We start from the raw sequence: 17,196 nt of genomic DNA, 5'->3' as shown, positions 1-17,196 counted from the left end.
AGAAAATATTCTAACAGTTAACATATTATAAGGCACAAATAATTAAGGTTACATTTGTTGATTTTTGCGGAAGTTATATATGTCGTGCATTGTGGCATCAATCTGAATTTGTAATATCTAACTCTAAATTAGTATAAATTGCATTATTTCCGTGTTTTGCATTAAATGAAACGCCTGCATATATTCGGCTACTGCCGTTTGCTTTTTTTGGCTACTGACGTTTGCCATTCTTAAATATACTACTGACGTTTGCCATATTTGTTTCTTCTCTTTAAACGTGTATTTATTATACGATACATATTTTCGTTTATTTACGCGAAGAAATATGTAATATATGTTCGTCCGGTAACGCATAGATAGTTCTGTGATCGTTTATTTGTGTAAACACCGACTCTTTTATGTTTTACTACTGACGTTTGCTACTTAAATGAAAATTTGCGCAGAAGTGTTCTCGAAAACCAAAGCAGCACACACAACGCGTGATATACCGATCGCAAGCTATATGCATGCCTTATTGCCCGCCCTAGGTCGTATGAAAGCCAGAGGACGATCAGCGAAGATATTGACAAAAAACCTACCTGGTGCGGTTGTTTTCCTTCGTAAAACGTTTACTGACGTTGACTTTTGGGGTCACGTGACAGGGTTTGTTCATTCACAGAACAGAACAGAACAGAACAGAACAGAACAGAATAGTTTATTTGACTTAAGCATATACAGCTCATCGTCGTTAACATTCATATTCAATAACAGCATGCGTTATAATTAAATACAAAATATACATCATTCGAAGGAAGATCGATTCAAAAAAGAATGACATACAACATGTTTAAGTGAGAATGTCACATGGAAGAGGTTAATACTGGGTGACCACATACTGTAAAAACGTTGTTTAATGCTTGCAACACGTATAACATTCTTATACGCTTAGTGGCTTTATGAAAGATATATAATATATAGTAAGTTTCCAGTTTTTTTTGTTGGAAAAATCGGCAAAACGCAATTGACCATTGACAAACAAGTAAACACAGTATAGTCAAAGTGCATCTATGAATTACAAATACAATCAAGTAAATAAAATATACTACAATGAAACATGTTCACATATATAAGACATTTTCTCGCATTTCAAAGCCTTTTAAACAAAACATGGCTAATTTTCTTAACACATTTTTATTTGAACTATTAAGTAATTCGATAAACTTAAACATATTTGGGCGACATCTGTAATACTTTGGAATTAATGTTTTCCTAACATCGGCATAGTAAGGGCATGAAAGAACAAAGTGATATTCATCCTCAATATCATTAAGGTTGCATAAAATACATTTACGTTGATCTCTAACAATGTTCTGGTGTCTACCCGTTTCAATAAATAATTTGTGAGATGACAAACGTAATTTAGCTATAATGTTCCTATGTTTTTTTATTTTCAACAATATCAATATAAGCCGATCTTTCGAATACTGGTTTAAATTCCTTATATAAAATCATTGAACTAGATGATGTGACACTTACGTTCCAGTTAGTGATATACTGGTCTCGTAATCTGTTTTTAAATAACGGGATAAATTGATTAGGGTTCACAGATTCGGGGAATAACCAAACATCGTTAAAACCGGTTTGGTTAAGAATGTCCCGTACTTTTGATGACCAATTGTTTGTGTTATGTTTGCGTTCAATGTCTAATCTCTGTGATATAACAATTTGTTTCAGAATACAATTACCCTGCTTTACAGTATATAATTTCAAAAAGTATTGAACGATTCTTACATATCTGTCTAAATACAAGGGGAATTAACCAACTTCGGCATATAGCGATAATGAGTTTGTTGACATCTTTACATTTAATATTCTTTTACAAAATTTACGATGGACGCGCTCAATGTTTTCCGCTTTGATAAATCCCCAAACCTCACAATTATAGTTTAGAATTGATGATACATATGCGTTAAAAAGATTTAACATGACATTTATAGGTACGTCCATATCTTTTGTTAAGTTGAACAAAGAATGCATGGCTTTTAAAGATTTGCCATACAATGTATTTGTTGCGGGTACAAAAGATCCACCGCTTGACATGACAATTCCCAGATAATTAAAATTATTCACAATTACTACTTCTTGACCTTTGTATGTCCATTTCAATGTTCTACTGATTGTACCTCCTTTCCGGAATACCATCACCTTAGTTTTTTCAATGTTAACCGTTAAATTCCACTTATCGCAGTAGGTTTCTAAATTGTTTAATGATTCTTGAAGACACTCCGGGGTTTTAGAAAATAGAGCCGCGTCGTCAGCGAATAATAATAAATAAATCGATATTTGATCTAGTGTAATTCCGGCGTTTATTCCATTTTGCAAGTCGAATTCGATATCGTTAATAAATAGAGTAAACAATATGGGCGACGTTATCTCCCCCTGAAAAAGGCCGACGTTACTATTGAATATGTCTGATAAGTTACCCATGTGTTTGACCTGTAATTTAACTTCATCGTACATAGATCGAATAAGTGTTAAAAGTTTACCGTCGATGCCCACATTTATCATTTTACAACATAATTTACCGCGATTGATGACGTCATATGCCTTCCGGTAATCAATATAACAGCAGAATAGTTTATCTTTATTTTGAAACTGTTTTTCTATAAGTGCATTAAGAATAAATATTGCATCGACCGTGCTACAATTTGGTTTAAAGCCGAATTGTGCATCCGTCAGAATGTCATTTGTTTCTGCCCATTGTTTAAGGCGTTCATTTAATATGCTTGTAAACAATTTTGCAAAACAACTTATTAAGGTAATTCCGCGATAGTTATTTGGGTCTGATATGTCACCCCGTTTATGTATTGGTACTATGATTCCGGATGCCCAGCTGCGTGGAAAACGCTTTTTATCAAGTATGTAGTTAAACAATATTGCTAACGGTCTGACGATGACATGTATTGTTTCAGTAAAATATTCATATATAATATTGTCACCCGCATGGGCTTTATTGTTTTTCAACCGTTTTGTTGCCTTTATAATTTCTTCTGTCGATATTGGATTATCGAGTTCGGGATACGTAGGTTCTGTGTTTAGTATTTAGCCACAGTGTGAGTGTAAATGCCGCTCCGTTTCATGTCCACGGTAACATTGTTTAGTCGCTAAATGTCTGACTTTAAGATTTTTAAATATCAGTTTAAAAGTCAAGTTACGTTTATTTCATGGTACTTACTAGATAGATCAGGCTCTATGCAATATATTCCATGTCATTGCTGTTAAAATTTGTCATAAATGTATTTAAACAGCTCATTTTTATTTTTAAACTCTTTGTTGTTAAAATCGGAAAATGTTTCATCCGCCATATTGCTTCCAGCGTTGCTTAGGAACTGTAGAATACGTGTATCATATGCTACGTCATCGACTGATTATTTTTGTCGTCAGCGTCTGGTCGACCATCATTTTGGTCGACATTTACATTTCGGTAGGTCGATAGCGTTTGGTCGACCATGTTTGTGGTCGACCGACCATGTTTTTGACGTCATCGACTGATTATTTTTGTCGTCAGCGTCTGGTCGACCATCATTTTGGTCGACATTTACATTTCGGTAGGTCGATAGCGTTTGGTCGACCATGTTTGTGGTCGACCGACCATGTTTTTGGTCGACCTAGAGCTCTAAGTATATAAGGGACTGATTTTTCAGTCAGTTTCAGTTTGCAACGTAACATCTTAAAGGCAACTCCTTCACTTTGTTGAAGTAAATAATAAAATAACATTTATTATGAGATTATTTTGAATATTTTAAACTACTACTTGTAATGTAAAAGCTTATATAAAGAATAAGACAATTATTATGCATTATAGCGTCTTATTGAAGTATATGTTGGGCTCGCAGTGTTTAGTTCTAAGTTGATCTACGCAATGTAAACAATGAACATTTTTCTTACTGAATTAAATATAAAGTCTAGATACTGCAAACTTATATGTTAATGCTTGTGAGCAGGAGCTATTTTACACATTGTTGAATGACAATCTGCCTAAACATATCGTTCCATAGTAATGTGTGTTCATAAGTTACATCTGTAACAGGGTATTCACACTGACACTAATCCTTTAATATTACTAACCCATGCAAGAATGTGAGCGAGTATCAGTGTGGGTGCTAAGTGGTGAGTGAATGAGTTACTAACACTGCATGTTTTTATGTGAGATGTTTTAACTATAGAGTTTCAATGGTTTTATACTCTAGTTTATAATCATTTCATCATGAAGTCTCGTAAGAGATAGATGTTGGCATTTTCCATTTGTCAGCATATATTTATTTTAAAACTTAAGTCCTCAGGTCGCTGGCCATCATTTTCAATATTATAGACATCTATAAAATAAAACATATATACGACAACCCACTTGTGTTCTCAATACACAACCCGGCTACACATCGATAAATTTTGTAAACACAGAAACGTCGTCTGTCGGTTCATTGAAGGTTACACTACCAAGTTATATTTACAATCGCTCGGAACACAACAGTATTGTCTATCAAAGCCCCACTTGTTGTGTTAGTACTGTACCGATTTTCTTTATAAAAAAAATAGCACCCACTGTATTACAGCATTCCTAAATATCAGACGTGAAGTTTTGTAATTTTCTTGATGTAACAATTCAATACATCCGTGTTATTTGCAAAGCGTCATCAGTGTGGCCATACCATGTGGTCCCTGACGTCATTTTGGCTAGCACGCCAAGTAGAAAATTGTAAACATTGCCTCCGCTAAGAAACTTCAAATCCACGTAAGTATCTAATTATTTACTCTATTTTGACGAAATAAAGCGCAGGCTATGGGTAAAGCGGAGTACTATTCCCGGTTATAGAAATATTTGACACCAGATAAGTAGTTTGGTCTATAATTCTAGGCAAATTCCTAGTTTTTACGTTACAATGCACGCAAGCACGACAAGCACATTTTAAATCTTCCAAAATATCCGTTTTATATTCATTTTTGCATTTTACTAATATATGCGGACGTTAATAATTGCATATAAAATGTGTTTTGGCCGAAAAAAATATCTTGAAACATCATCTAAGGACATTTATAATGAACACCAAAAAATTGGATTACACGACAAGCAACGAAAATCAAGGCAAGCACGACATGTCGATATTCGGCTAAAACGACCTGTTCTTATAAACTATGTTTCTGAAGCGATGTTTTTGTCGAGTTAATAAAGAAATATAATTAGAATTTAAAATATTTTCTTGATTATGTGCCATAAAACACAACAAATACAATAGCTTCGATGCACACGTGCTATAAAAAATGTGAAACTTAAAAAAAAAACAAGCTTCGGAATCTGATAGAGAGACTATATGTCTAAAAAGTTCCAACTTTATCTGGCGACTGTCTGACACACCCTTCTGGAGTCTGGTTTCAATTTAATCTTTTGATTTCGATGAACAGTCCACAATAACTCCACTATCGTTAAGACGAACTGATTGATATAAAATGGCACATTTGACGCAACATATCAACACATGTTTCTTTGATCGTTGTATACTTTTGTGAAAGATTCTGAAGTATATTTGCACTTGTTTTGGGGGTTTTTTGGCAGGATTATATTAGAAACATATTGTTAGTAGCATATTTATGTACGTTTTGATAAAAATAACTCAGTGCACAAATAGTTTCATAACAAGTGATATATCGATCGGTGTTGCAGTTAACTTGGCTTTCGATTGATCCTACTGTTGGTTATGTCTCTGTTCTTCCAACTGTTAAGGTCATTGCAAGGATTAAACTGAACTGTTGTAAACGTTGATTTAAATTGCTTTAACATGTAGATTTATTAATGCCCGTTGTCTTGTAATTAAACACGGTTAAGAGGATGAAATTTTTGAAACGGTAACACACATGACACATTAATTACATGTATATGATTATAATACTCTAATGGTGACAACACGGTGAATACAAAATAACAAATGTATATGTATTTGATTTAACATATTTGATGTTTTCAGATACACAGCATGACGGCAGAAGCGCGATATATAAGTGCTATATGCGCCAGAGGATATAAGCACAGACGCAATTTGGTATATCATGAAAGATCACACGTTGGGATGTTACCCTTTAAGTGTTGCGGGGCTGCATTTCCATCTAGACGACAATATGAGAAACACAGCTAGGTCATTGTCATATAGCGCTCTCGAGAGATAGAGTTTGAGATATGTGAGCACAAGACAAGTACTCGGGCGCATATGCGAGAACATCTGAAAACACATAGTGAAGATAAAACACATGTCTGCAGAGTGTGCAAAGCGCCCTACACAAATATCAGCTCACTTTGTAGGCACTACGGGCAAAAACACAAATGATGTGTATAACGTGGTTTCACATGTCTGTGATTTATTTGTTATTTACCCGTGATTTAATAGTTTTGATAATAGCTTTATCATCAAATCTCAGTCATAATTAACATTTGAATCTTATCTGTTTATACCACAATGTTTACTTGTTGCGTTTCTTTATTTTTATTGTATGTTTTGTTAGCGCTACAATTTTATTATAGCAATAGTGATTTAGATTGTGATTTACGTGTGATTTAATGATGTCATTTAATATTGTTTCATTTATTATAAAATAATAATACAACATACACTGCGTAGTGTTCATTTCTGAAACAAAATGAATTAAAACAAAACAAATCGGTTCAAAATGTATGCACATCCGTGTAATTGGTTCTCACAAAGAAGGAGCAAATCTTCGTTGTTCATTAACTGCATGGAGCAACTCACGCGAAAAAAGCAAAGTCAAATGAGCATTTGTGTTATATTAAACATTACTTTTATCCAAAATTTCTCAATTATCTCTGTCACACGATATATAAAATGAAGTATTATCTTTTGTCATTGGCAGTTGAAATATTTAATAGTTTTGGAACATTTAAGGAGTTATACAAACAACGTTTGACTCAATGATGGCCAAAGCTTTAATTTATTATTTGTAAGCAATTGTGATCTGATTTACAAAAACGACAAGAAGCTAATAACATTAACATTTATTTGACTGAAGTAAATATTCAGCACTTCCATTACATTTAATAATGGACAAATTAAAACACACATTATGCACATGAATATATTTATATCTAAATATCTGTTTTATTTCAAGTCAAGCTACTTGATTGCAATCCCTCTACAACAAGGAATTCTACCGAAAGGAGGTTTCTGATTAAATTTCTTAAATGTCGAGTCTAAGTCTAAAAGTAGATAAAAAACCTGCACTCGCTTCTTCTCGCACTATTCCACCGTGCCCCTAATGTTCACCTAGAAACAGCATTTCGACTGGGACTGTGTGATGAGTAAAAATTATGTGTGTTTTTGTATTCATATTTCCTTTTATTGAATATTTCATCTTTGGTTATGATCCAAGATTACATCCACGTTGGATATTGGTGTTGCTGACGTCTCGTCTGGGTACGTTTGCTTCGCTTTCCGAGTTAGAGAGTTGGTTTTTGGTCTCATGATTCCTACAAAGGAAAAAAATATATTGTACGAAAACAAAACATAAAAGTTCTGTACCGGTATATACATGTAGTTCAATTATGAATGTGCTAACAATATTTATTTTTCTTTTGTTCATTTAATGTTTTATCTTTTTTGTTTACATCACACACAAAAAATGGTCGGCATATTTTAATTTGACACTTTTGCGATTGTTCCAAATATATAGTCAACATTATTTCTGTATATGAAAACAACTTGGGAAAAGGCAGTGTCATAAAGTGACTATAAACTATAAAACTATAAAAGGCATTGTTTTGACCGCACAAATATGTTCCATATGAATGCATACTTGTTTATACGTTTTAACAAAAACTGTTCTCGGTAATATAAATATTAAATTCATGACCCTTCACCCCTCATGGGCGAAGAGTCTTAGTTATGGTTACATAATGTCTGAAGTTCGATTCAGTTGTCATTTATAAGTGCAGATTGTGTTCATTTGTTCTGTTTTAAAATCATAAACACGTTACTTTATACACATTATACATGGCTGAACGCACACAGCACAGGGCACAGCATCTCACAAGACAGTAAATAGACACATACTATTCAAGGGAAACACATATTTAAATTAATTGAGATCTATTATTTGACAAAATAGAAGTTACCAATTCTACACTTAAAAATACTACTCGTTCTAGCCAAATATCGACTTTTCGTGCTTGCCTTTAATTTCGTTGCTTGCTGTGTTAGCCAAATTGTTGGTGTTCATTATAAATGTCATTAGATGGTGTTTTAAGATATTTTTGCGACAAAACACATTTTATGTGGAATTTTTCACGTCCGCATATATTGGTACACTGCAAAAATGAATATAAAACGGAAATTTAGGAAGATTTAAAATGTGCTTGTCGTGCTTGCGTGCATTGTGACGTAAAAACTAGGAATTTGCCTCAAATGATAGACCAAACTACTCATCTGGTGTCAAATATTTCTATAACCGGGAATAGTACTCAAGTTTACCCATAGCCTGCGCTTTATTTCGTCAAAATAGAGTAAATAATAAGATACTTACGTGGATTTGAAATTTCTTAGCGGAGGCAATGTTTACTATTTTCTACTTGGCGCGCTAGCCAAAATGACGTCACGGACCACGTGGTATGGCCACACTGTAATATTGCCGAGTATTTAACGTGAAATACATGCGTAATGATGTATATTCAAAATTATTATTTACATCTGTACTTTCCACTGTACAATACCGTTATTAAATAGATATAGTTCATTATTATAAAAACCGCGCTATTGTGGATTTCCCGCGAAACGCATAGATGCTATCGCAAATTTAACGTTATGCATTTTGCTTTTACGGCATAGCTGTTTAACGTCACTTTTGACCTTAGGTGACCTTTAGGTTACATTGATAAAAATGCCCGCGGCTACCCACGAATGAATACACTTCATTTAGTCCATTGGCTGATTTGAGAATACCACCAGAACATTGGAAACATGGCCGCGTCTTTCTAACACTGTTTTACTGCGTGTTCAGCATGAAACAATTTTATATATTATGAAAAGGCATGATAGATAGAACAGTTTTACACGCAACTCTTCACATCAATACAATTTGTGCGTAGATTCAACATCTTTGTCAGTTCGCGGTTAGAGTGTGTGAATGTCAGAGTTTATATACAGGTCATCGCTGCTGTGTTGACTGGAGTTCGCGGCCAGTAAAAAAATCGTTATATAATAAAAAAAAGCTATAGCGTGAACAAGGTGAACTGGAATTTTCTTTACACCAGAAAGATGTTAAATGAAGATATCCAGCGATATAATTATGGTATGTCAATAATAGATTCTTAATGTGTTTTCAACAATACCATGATAAATATTTTTTTTAATTAATTTAACAAGAATTATTCCACCATATTGACTATATATTAAGCATGGGCGCGATGATTCTCGAAACTGTTAATACTCGAATCAAATAGCAATTCCCGACAAACCACTAAAACAGGTTTGTTCGAAGAACGCGCGTATAAATATTTAAAATATGTACGGATACTTCGCGTGCGGCCGGTTGACTGATATGTTATAATTTCACTTCCATTATTCTTTTGGTTTTCTGTTTGTATCTATATGTTTATGACCAGCAATATGTAATTATGTAAAATAAGCCGCAAAAACTCCGCGTAACATCCCGTACTGCGTGTGATGAAGCTAAGAACTGCACAGAAAAAGAAATTCGCTATCCTTGATCTCATTCATTGAACTCTTAACCTTTCATAAACTCCAACCACAATCAACGCCGTATATATTTTTTAAAGATATTTTTGATTTAATTGTACAATACCGTATATGGATAATGCAAGGGGCGTAGCTGGGCTGATTTTCAGTGTACGCAAACGGCATGCTAGGGGATCCGGGGGCATGCTCCCCCTGATTTTTCTATCTTTACAAAGCCATACGTGCATTCTAGAGAGGTTTCAGACAATATAATAGTGCAAAATATGGCGTGATAAACTCGGATATGATACCCTTTATCTTCGATTTTTAAACATGGGATTTTCCTTTAAGATTTATATTCTAGAATTATGTCGGGGTATATCATTTAATGTATGTCTAAATAAAACCATGATATGGTATGGTATTAAAATAGGACATACTACTTTTGGATAATAGTAACTAAAGCTTAAAAATTTGTATTGTTAAAACACAATTAAATACTGAAGCAAAATATCCCTCCTTTAGATAGCAACTATGTCTATCATATTTACTCGATAACTTTAGTCACTTACATCTCGTCTTGTATTCTCTACCTATAGCAAAAACAATACACGTAAACAATATACATTCTAATTAATGCAAGGTCTCCTGTATAACATGCATTATATTACACACGGAATAAAAGGTTTAACCTACCTAACAGGGAACTTATACAAATGAACATTGCTCCAGTCAACAATTGTATTTTATCTGTACTGGATGTTGGCTGGTCCGAATTTCCGTCGAAAACATCTCTGTACGGGGGCGACATCAAATTAGCAGCCATTCTTATAATCGCCTGCTTCGGACACAATCCATTCGGATACATAGTAGAAAACAACGATACAACGTAGTCGATAGTAATGTTATGTATAGTCACCGCCAAAAGAAACGTGACCTTGAAAAATGGTAAATCATGCGTGATGCGTATTCTATGAAGTCGAAAAAACAACAACTTTAAGACAGTTTAATTGTTTTCGATATGAAAACACATCTCTCGCATAGAAAATATGCCTAACCCGGGTTAGCATCACATTTTATTGCATTTTTCGATCACTTTAATTTTGTATTTTTTTTTAAGCGTAAGCACTTGCGTATTTGCGTATGCCCAGCTACGCCCCTGGATATTGATAAACGTTGTGATATTATTCGTGCGAAAAAACTAGAACAACACCATTGGACACGAATAAAGGATTGTTGTAATTCGCTGCGATTGCATGGTTAGATACGATGTGTTGCAGTTTGTACGATCTTTGGCGCTCCGTTGCAACATGTACGCATTTTGACAATTACAAATGCCACGTTCTGCCCAGATCGGAAATCATTGCATTATGGTCCTGTAGGACTTCAAGCACGTACACGATTCGATCTTGATACGTGGCGGACATCACGATTGCGTTTAGCATATTAGTACATAATTGTACAGGGTGCATAATCAACGGGGTTTTCATGGGTTTACACACGGGCTGGGCAGAATGTAAACACACCGTTAAGAACTTAATTAGTATTCTTGAAAAACATATGCACAAATCTTTAGTGCATTAAAGACAGTTTTTCTTGCAGTGTGTGTCGATATCTTAAAGGGGCCTTTTCACAGATTTTAGCATGTTTTGAAGTTTGTCAAGTTTGACCCGGAGTCCTGGAGTAAAAAGTCTTCCACATTGACCACTCGGCCATCCTTCCGTATACAATTTTAAACAAGTTATTTTAAAAACAAACATCACTTACCGGTGTGTTTACATCCATAAACGGTTTATTGGGAACTCAACAAAGTCACGTGATCCTGCACCCTGTGTTTGAGGTTATGCGTTCTTCTTCTTTCATCAAGAATCGAGGCGCAACGTTACGATTCGATATGATTGTTGTTTTGATGTCATTCATGATTTTGTCGATGGAGCTCACTATAATAGTAACGATTGGATCCGTTGAGTTCCGACTACATTTCGACTTCATTTATTCTCGAGAATAAAATTAATAAATTTATTCTCGCAAAACGTCTTAGAAGAACGTACAGCGTTTTTTTTTCTTACAGAGTATCGACTACGATTATAATGATGTCGATGTTTGAAACGATTACTCCGTTTATCGCAATTGGTTGTATAAGTCGTAGATATTTTTGTTCAGTACAACATATTTAGAGATGGACCAGATAAGTGATAAGATCAGACAATATACAATTTTAAGAGTAAGACCACGATTTTAACAATGGCACCATATACGATCATGTGAACAGAGCATCACATGACAACCTCTCTTAAACAACAAGTTCATATTTATATTTATCCAGGGGGTAAACGTAACAAACACAATAAAATTAACATTCTAGCACAGGAAAAGCATAAGCGTCAGCTGACAACGCAAGTTCCGGTTCTGGCATGGATGGTGATGTTAGCACACTGGCGGATGGCTTTAGGTACCGCCGAGTTGTTCGTAACGTATAAGACATCGAAACGTTAAGTATGACGTCATAATGTATTTCTGTCTTGGGACGTAGAAATATTGCCGTTGATCGTCTTTTAATTTGCATACCCCATACGATAGATAACCCGGTAAACGCCATATACAGTTATTGGAAAATACCCAATGTTTGTGTTAGTCTGAGTATTCATATTATTGTTTTATGCACTCGCCATTTTCCAACTTGATGAGGGTTATTCAATACTGCGACTTAATAAAAATCATTTGAATAATGATTAGAGAACTGTTACCTGAATAACGCGATATCCGTGTACTCGGAAATAAATTTAAACAATGTTTATCACTTAGATTGACAACGCTGTTTAAGATAAGATGGCGAAGTAGACTATTATAGTAGAGCCCCATTTATGAGACCACGAAGGTTTGCAAATACGAAATTTATTGACCCCATCGCAAAATATGAAGTTTAACTTGTCCGACTCAATTTAAAGAAATACAAGATTTCGTGTTTTCTTGCTTTCCTTGCAGCAACTGACGAACGTAACTATTGCTAACGCCTGTTGCATAACAAACACGTAGTTCCTAATTCTCACGTAAGCTTTCTAAACGTTTTACTAGAACAAGTATTTTAAATATATATACTACATAAAAAAGAAGAAATCGTATTGGCCCTATTTTATGGCTAGCGTCCAATAGATGTACTTTGGAACAAGATAACACATATCAAATCCTTTCAAAATCAAACGGCACATCATCGGGAACGATCGAATGGGAAAATATAAAAACAAAACGTTTGTCCGCTCTAAAATGTTTCATCGCATTCGCGGTCCTTCATATCTGTTGAGTTATTAAAGCGTTATGTGTCAATGCGTAAATTTATTCTCTTCATAGTGTATGAAAACAAAACGCCATCAGCATAATCAAGAAATATTACATTAATAGTAATATAGTATACACAACATACCACTGCAGAGATTTGTGAGTTAAAACAAGTTAAAGGCTTACTGAACGTCATACTTAGCCCAAAATTAATATAACAGCATACAATAGTCTCCGGCAGTGGCATCCATCAGGTTGCCCAAAGCAATATAATATGTTTGTGTTGTATAAGCAAACATATGTATAATTGATTTTTGAAAGAAATTGTTGAATATTTTCATAAAATATTCGCAATCACAAATGTTTCGAAAGACAGAAAAAACAAGCGTGTTTCAACTAACTACTTAATTTCCTCATTATTGCTTGAATCATTTAATTCTGTTTAAGAGTCGGTCTGCCATTCGTATCGTTAACAATATTTAAACGCTTTTGCCCGTAGCATAAACCAACAAGTAAGGCGGCTCGTGGTGTCACAAATCGGCAGTAAAAAAAGTCGTATTATCTCGCTGTGTATGGGTCCAAATTACGTTTAAAATATCTGGATTAAACAGTCCGAAATCATCCAATGAAGAGAGTCGAGCTATTTATCTTTGAGAACATTCAAGGTCATGCCGCATGCCAATCGCCACACAGAGCTGTCGTTCATTGCTCTCACATACATCCAGCTATGCTGGTTCCAGTCAAATCTCTGCGCCGAGGTTGGCCGCATGCAAGCTTTTTAGAAAATTTAAATCGTAAACCAAAATGTTCGTTGTGTTTTTTTCGCGGTTATAGACAATGTTCCTGGCTGAAATGTATCCGTGTTCAACAAGATAGTGATAAAATACCTGTGGAAAACAAAGAGTTTGATTCAAACATGTGTTTTCTACAATTTAACGAGTGGATAAGGAAATTACCGATCGTACAGATGAATTGACAGATATATGCCAAAACACAGAATAGCTTTCTTATTTCAAGTTTATCTGCCTTGAAATCACAAATTTATCGAATGAGGATCAAAATCATTAATTTATCAACCAGTTAAAGTCAGTAACATTAAACATTTTTGATTTTGACGTGAAACACTGTCGATAAATGCTTATAAATACGCCTAAAGGCATAACATGGGTGCATAAAATATTTAAAGTGATATGGGCATTTAACAGTTTATAGGTGTCTATGGCAACCGTTGTTTATTTTTTGGTGTTTTCACTTCATATACACTCATATTTGTTAATGCAGCATCAACATACTAGAACAATATCCTGGAAAGAGAAAAATAATGCATTTGAATATCAACCGTACTTTCGTGTTGACAACTGACGACAGAAATGATTCGATGTACGATGTGAATCTAAATTTAGTTTTAGTGCAGATTCGTTCATACGACACAAAGGCACTTTTTTGTTTTGCGGATTTTTTCGGCTTAGAGGACTGGGTGAGTCATGTAAAATATTGAATATAATATATATTTTTATAAACAACTGGTAGCAAGATGAGTTGCAGATACTTGGTCAGTTACCACATTTTAACTAACTATGTTGACATGTTAATTCTTTTAAGCTCAATTCAACAGTGAAAAATGCCCATAATATCACTTAAAGAATAAAGAATTTTTCAGTTTATCCTTCTATCCGATAGTGTCATTCATTCTCATAACTCGGCCACTCAATTATTTTGGAAATTATGACCATATCTGATAAAACTTGATACGCATGTAATATAAAATGCAAATAAGTTAGAAAATACTCAATTTTAAGTATGTTGTTGTGTTAGTCAATAACAATATCACTTCATTGAAATATTTAAAATTTATTACATTTTTTGTTTAATCGATTAAATGATGACATATATTACAGATTGATAAGAAATATGAACAATCAGGGTTGCTAGGGTGCCCGCCTTCAATGGTCATGTTAGTATTGAAGTACTTGATACCTAAAATTATAATCCTTTGGGTGTTGTATAAACATGAAATGTTTAATTAAATGTCTCAAAGTGTGGGAAAAGTTTTCATTTAAGTTAAAAAAAGTAGATTAAACTCTTAAGTGGCTGAGAAGAATTTGTGGCTGACTAAACAGGAAGAGATGATATATGCTTATAGAAATTTAAAAAAAAAACAGTGTAAACAGCATTCTGTACGATTTTTTTTATCAAAAGTAGTACATTTTTAAGTATAAACAATGTAATTATTTATTTATTTATTTATTTATTGGTGAATTTGTGCATTTCGTCCAGTATTATCATAGTACCCGTTTTGGTTAAAATTTACATGTTTTGAATGTTCGTAACCTCTTGTTGCCAAAAAAAATCATGACAAATAGAATTTTGTGAGCAACAAACCAATAAAAACAAACATAAAATGCTTTTTTAAACACTATATATTATTTCTGTACTCATTTGTCATTAATTACTTTAAAAATACTTACTTTAAACAATTAACGGTTCATGCTACTCATGGTACCAGTTTTTTTTGTTAGAAAATTAATAACATTATTTTAAGGTTCGAATCCCTTGTTGCCAAAATTTTCGTAAAAAATACGATTTGCCAGGAAATTCATTTTAACAAAAAGAAAATGCCGTCTTTAATCTTAATTATTATTCCTGCAATTATTTTACACCAATTTTTTTTTTGAAAAAAAAATATTGGTTCATGCTGCCTTTGGTGCTACGTTTAAAATATATTAGTGGCTATGTGTGGTTGCTCTTATTTAAATAATCGCTTTGAAGATGTGCTTGTATGGCCGTTTTTACTTGATAAAGACAATAAAATCAAACCCCACAATCACTTACTATTTATATAGTTCTCATATTATTCACAGTTATATGGTAACAGGTATCTAAAAAGTACGTATCACTATAGACACATAATATTTTGTACATGCATTTCAACTTGTCTTAATTTACCTTTGGTTTCTAAAAAGTCTTAGTTTTTCTGATCAGAGTTCCCTGTAATTTCAATAAATTAAACAGACTAAAATGACGTTTTTAATCTCTTTGAATTACCGTACACGATAGTGTACTCACACTCCTTCGCTTTTAAATTGCTTCTTTTTTAATTATATTTAAAATTACGTTCACTTTAAAGTAATTAGTATTTAGAAGGTCACGATATTTAATGTTATGTTTATACTGTCATAATTTATAATGTCAATGTAATATTTCATTGTGTTATAATGTCTTGCTATTATCCTATTGTGTATATAATGCCCATGGTGTTTATTTTGCCACGATATTATCCAATTCTGTTTATAATGGCATGGTATTATACGATTGCAGTTATAATGTCGTGGTATTATCATATTGTATTTATAATGCCATGTTATTATTAAATTGTATATAATGCAATGGTATTTTCAAATTTTGTTTATAATAGTATTATCCCATTGTGTTTATAATGCCATGATATTATCACATAGTGTTAATGATGACATGCTATTATCATATTGTTTTATAATGTCTTTGTATAATTATATTGTGTTTATAATGTCATGTTGTTGTCCCATTGTGTTTATAATGTCATGCTATTTTCCTACGCTTATAATAAGGTCATGGTATTATCCCATTGTGTTTCTTATGTCATGGTTTAATCCCATTGTGTTTATAATGTCATGCTATTTTGCTACTCTTATAATTACGTCATGGTATTATCCCATTGTGTTTCTTATGACATGGTTTTATCCCATTGTGTTTATTATGCCATGGTATTATCCTATTCTTTTTATTATGTCTCGGTATAATCCAAGTGTGTTTACACTTTACGTTTTTATCAAATTGTGTTTATAATTTGACGTTTTTATCCAACTAACCTCGTCCTCTCAACTCAATGCGAACAATCCAACATGCTTGCGTTTTACTTATTTGTGTTAATCATCCATGTCATTTCTATACTGTTTGTTACTTATTCAATTAGTCTAAGTTACGTTGAATAGTTCGGAATATGCCAGCATTTAAAAATACATAAATAATTGAATTCCGATAATATTTACATGAGATACACTCGTATTAGCTCATGCTGTTCTTTCATTAAAGGAATTTTACCAATTCCCTGTACAATTCTGGTTAATAAATACAACCGAACATTAAAGAAAATAATGCACATTGTGTGTAAACAAGTGCAACGTTGAGTTAAAGACTTTTTAACATGTATTGAAATGCACAATGAAGA

This window comes from Dreissena polymorpha, chromosome 3 (genome assembly GCF_020536995.1).
Source record: "Dreissena polymorpha isolate Duluth1 chromosome 3, UMN_Dpol_1.0, whole genome shotgun sequence".
Taxonomy (NCBI): Eukaryota; Metazoa; Mollusca; class Bivalvia; order Myida; family Dreissenidae; genus Dreissena; species Dreissena polymorpha.
This window is presented reverse-complemented; position numbering follows the sequence as displayed.